Consider the following 5,343-nt stretch of genomic DNA (forward strand, 5'->3'; position numbering starts at 1 on the left):
GTATAAAAATCCTTTTACATGTGTTACATTTTATTTCTGATGCGAGGTAATCCGGTTAGAATTTTCATCAGAATTTCTTTCAACTATCGACGCCGGTGTTAAGACTGTTCATAAAATTTCGCAACATTCGCTCGACACATTCATTTTGCTCGAATCCCAAGTGTGACTAATAGGGAATCTTCGCGACCCTCGATTGGAACATCCTGTCCCGGTGACAGCAGCGCGGCCCACCGGTTCCCTCGCTCGCGCGTTATCAATAAAGATTACCAACCGGTATATTCGAGTTCTCTGCTGAAAGAAGCGAGGATTACGCTAGGAATCAGCTAGGAATTGGTTATCGATCGATATTTTCTTTGCTCGTTCATTTTTGGCCGCGATCGAGAGCTGAAAAGGGTCGGACCTTCGGATTTCAACTGGAAGATCCTCCGAGTCACGTAATGGCCAGCTTCTCCTTTTCCTGATTACAGGAAGAAGCGATAATTGATTATCGACCGATTCTTTTCCATTCCACAAGATTAATCGAATTAAGCATTTTTTGTTTCCTTCATTTGACTGTTATACGATTCTTCAGTTAACACAGGGAGTCCCAGTATTGATGATACAACTATGGAGGGGGTGGTTGTACGTGAAAGAATTAGTCGAAAATATGGAATACATTTTTTTTATTTCATGCTTTGTTCTCGAGGAAATCGATTCTGAATTTCATCCTAATAATAAAACATGTAATTTTTAACCTTTTGCACTTTCAGTGCACCAACAAAAAAGCCCTCAACCTTAAACATCCACTAATTATTATAATTAATGAATATATTGAGTACACATCAGATTATTTTGAGTGTGTCCAATTAAACAATAATTTGTATTTCTAATAACAATTTTTGCAATGTTCCGGTCTAATATAATATTAAATTAAACATCTCTTTTTCCCATCCCAATTTCCGTGATCGTTTTCCAACACATCCGTTTGTCATTCTTCGAAAGACAAAATGATACTCGCTTTTAATTGTGGAATACATATTTCTACATAAATGAATAAAATAAATAATGATTTCCATTGAAATCCGTTTAACCACAACATAATCAAATGCATGTGTGTTCAGAGAAAATTGAAAGTCGATTTTCTCGATCAGCTCTTCCACTGTTCCATCGATACACCCTGTATAACGTTTAATTAATATACCATAATAGCTGCTTGATATACTTACATGTTGAATAATTTACTAGCCTGGATTAGCGCAATACATAATGGAACGAGAACGTTTCCAATCGACTAATGGAAAAATAATTAATCTCCGTTATTGCCCCGTCGCAGGTACCGATTCATACTGTAAAGAACACGCCGTAAACACGGCGTTTAAAGCGTTGTTCGGCCAGCTAACTGATCGTAAAGTCACGGGGACGCGGAGTACTCTAACGAGTTTCCCTCGGTAAATTTCCCAAGCGCTGTTCCATCGATCCAGCTTCGCTTTAGATCGGATCTAACACGGTGAAACTGCGTCGCGCACCATTTTCGATCCTCGCTTCCCGGAAATGGGTGTGCGGGTCTCCTAACGGAAAGTTAGCAATTATTAACAGCTATGCAATTTCATTCGCGTACATCGCCTCGTCCCTTACGTTCAAACCTTTTCAATTATCCAGCGAGTCAGTGCATTTTTTATTCGTACTGAATGTTCTTATCCGAAAACAAATTGCTTATAGAATATTTATAAATATTGTTAAATGTTTATTAATTTGCATGTCAGACATTTTTTATTATAAAATACTTTAGAAATATTTTACAATACTTATAAAGGTGTAATGAGGTTCAGTGATACGTGATGAGATTGCGAATATAAATAATTTGTTAAATCCAGCAATTAATCAGATGCATTAAGAAAGGTGTGTACGATTTCATTTGAATAACAATTTTCACCTGTACTCTACGTCTTCATTTAAGAAAGCATATTTATATAAATATAATTTGCAAAACCACATAACTTTTACCTACTGCATATTTTGCTATTATCAATAATTTCCAAGATAGAGTTTTTAGATATGAGTTTAAATGGGATACCCTGTATAAGTTTTTTATTACCTGAACGTGAGATAAGAAGAAGTGCGATATGAAATACAAGATTAAGGTAAATTGTTACCAAGCACGTAAGGGAAAAATGTATGCTGATTAATAATAAGAGGGAAGAAGTATGATGTGAAAAAGTAGGAATAATGTTTCGTTTATTAAAGCTACATTATATGAAAAAACTGTGAAAAATTGTTGTAAACATTATCAATATTCAGGCAATCATGATGAAACGTCGTTTTAACCTTTGCTGAACGTCGAGTTGGATCCTTTCAACTATGCCCTTTAATAGCAAAACTCCCGGCGTTACCCCTGGCTGTACAGCAATGGAAACTAACAGCAAATTGTATCCCCTGGCATTACAACAAACATCAAACAGTCAGCGGTTCTTTTATCTCCACTGCGAATGAAAGGCACGAATAGTCACCGCTAGTATTGGTATTAAACCATTGTCACTTTTTTCTGAAGAGACCAGAAAACCGTGGAATTGGCTGAAAACTTCGATAAAAACTGCACCCAGTAATGTTCAATTCTGTGGTTAGAGCAGCTAATGCGAAACGCGGTGAAATTGCCTTTGAATAAATGTTTGAATAAACGGCGCAATAAGTTTGCAGGTAATTAATGAATAATTCTTATCGAATGGAACGATTAATCAAGGAAGTTTGCGCGTGGAACGATATTATTCAAGAATGATGCACGGAACTCTTCTCCCGGTAAATCTGGATTTCAAGGATAATTAATGAATTGCTTATTGCCGACCGAAATTCATTATTTTTAAATGGATTTTAAGCATTCGCTTCTATAGTCGTTATTCATCGATTCAATTAAATTCGGAGATAGAAACGAGTCGTGGTTACGTAATTCTATTTCATCCGGCAAAGAGCCGACCGATTAAGTCTGTTTATTCTCCGTGCGAAATCGCGGGATGCACTGATGCGATGCGCCACGTTGGGACAGCTGTTGCCGAGGATTTATGGTTGTTGAAGAAGCGGTTGAAGATTTCGCGACGGGACACGCCCGGCTAGAAACGTTTTGGCTGTTGGTTGAATGTGTTGCGGTGGCTCGTAAATAAAGTTGGAGAGCAACGGGGAGTTTGAGTTATGCTCACGAAAAGTCGGGGAAATTGAAAACTCGGACGTGGAAAGTGTGGAAATTGACGAATCGAAAGAGTGCTTGGTGAAAAGTTCTGGCTAGAAAAATCTGTTTCCTTGTATTCGTGTTTTCTAACGCCGAGGTTTTTCCCAATTTCGACGTAGCAATAATTCATCTTTTCGAATTAGTTTTAAGAATATTATTTAAGCATAATTCATAATTTCTTAGTTCATCCTTAGTAAATCCATATTAGTTATTCTGTGTTTATAATATCTGTAAATAATTATTCTTTTATATAATTATATACATCTATAGAAAAATTAGAATGAGGATTACATACTTTTTAAAAAATGGTAATAGTAATTCTGGTTTGTCTCTTCTGTCAATTAGTTAATAATTATTTCAAGAAATCCCTTCATTACAATTCTATCATTAAGACAAAAGCGAATTTTTATGCAAAGGCAAGCATTTATAACATTTATAATTCATGAGAAACTATAATTATATCAACAAAATGGTGTATAATAAAAAATGTAATAAGTACAATTAAAATGAAATGAAGCAGCATTGACAATAGGCGAGTGCATAAAAAAATAATTACTCCTCGTCTCGAGATCTAACTTGTTGCTCCATTTGATTCGCGAGAGGTACGTTTTCATAGCGCACTGCCGACGCAACGGCTCGTTATTTATTCATTCAAGAACGATTCAACCGCGTCACATGCAGGTACAGGTGGAAGCGTCACGTAAACGCAGCCCTACATCGAGATATGTATATTTACTCGCGCCGCGCGTGCAATTCAAGAGGGTGGATTTGATTCACAGATATAAAGACTGTCTCATTAATGCAATTCTACTTTGTCATAATATTGGGCCTACCGGGAAGTTCTGTCCGGTTGTGAAGTGAAAGAAAATTTTTCATACATTTAATAATATACATGTATAAGGTTTTGCTTTTGATAAAATGAAAAAGTCAAAAAGGTCTCAAAAAATAGAGGAAACCAAAAGCTTCTAAAGCGTCTAACTTAACAAAAAACTAACTTTGACCTACTTACGAAACAAACTGTACCGAGTTTGGTCAGAGAAATGAGAAATTCGTTTTGATAAATGAGATTCTTAGCACGGAAAGAAGTGGGTTTTGGCGCGAATTTCGGAGGGAACGAGGTTCAATTACTTCCGCACACTTTCTTGGCAAACAAGAACGTTGCTAGTCCGTTAGGCTATTCGGTTGCCGGACGATCGTCGAAAGACAAACGGTAAGGAAGAAGGACAGCGCTGATACGCGACGCTGCGCGCATCGTTAAATAAAATCCGACCCTTTTGCAACTGACATGAAATTTTTGCAAACGTCACATGATTATCACAGTGACATTTTCATCGATCGCACAAGCGATTTCCTCTAAAAGGTTCCCGGAACAAATTATCTGAATTTGAATATTTTAATATGAATTTTAATATGAAAACGGATTTAATGAATTCACATATGAAAATGTGAATTTGCAATTTTTCGCAATAAGTTATCTAAATTTAAATCTGTAATATAGACTTAATTTTTATTTAAATGATTGCAAAATAAATATGTGAATTTACAATTTTTCATATTAGTATAAACACGTTTATAATATAAAATTTAGAAAAGTGAAACATTTTTTCTAACAATGATTTAAGGAGCAACGATAATTTCTTATGTATTTTCCCCTGTGAACGCGTCATGTAAACCATATTTGTACGAGCTCCAAATTTCCGTTGCTAGAGCCATTAATCGTTCGTGAAAGGGAACTTAGGACGTACCTTCGTGGCGCTTTGTAGAACAGTTGCCGAAGTAGCAGAGAAGGGAGGAGGTCAGGTCCCGGTGTGCATTATTAAAGAAGGTCAATCTCTTGGTAAAAGCGGGGGTGAAACCTGCTCGAAGGAAACGTTTCCTACGGGACAGACACGAATTGCGGATAATAAAAGTGGAAATGCTTCAGTAATAATTGATATTTAGTAGAATAGACCAGAAATAGAAAACTTCTGGGTATTTTAAAAAAATTGACAAAATGATTTTCAGAAAGGAATTTAATGAAGTTTTAAATAATTTGGCATGTGAATGCTAAAATAGAGTGTAAATACTTAATACATATTATTTTAATCCTGTTTAATATCACACGTACAATTAACTATAATACACATGTATTAATGAATAATAATCAG

This window comes from Ceratina calcarata, unplaced genomic scaffold (genome assembly GCF_001652005.2).
Source record: "Ceratina calcarata isolate Rehan_Ccalc_2016 unplaced genomic scaffold, ASM165200v1 scaffold557.2, whole genome shotgun sequence".
Taxonomy (NCBI): Eukaryota; Metazoa; Arthropoda; class Insecta; order Hymenoptera; family Apidae; genus Ceratina; species Ceratina calcarata.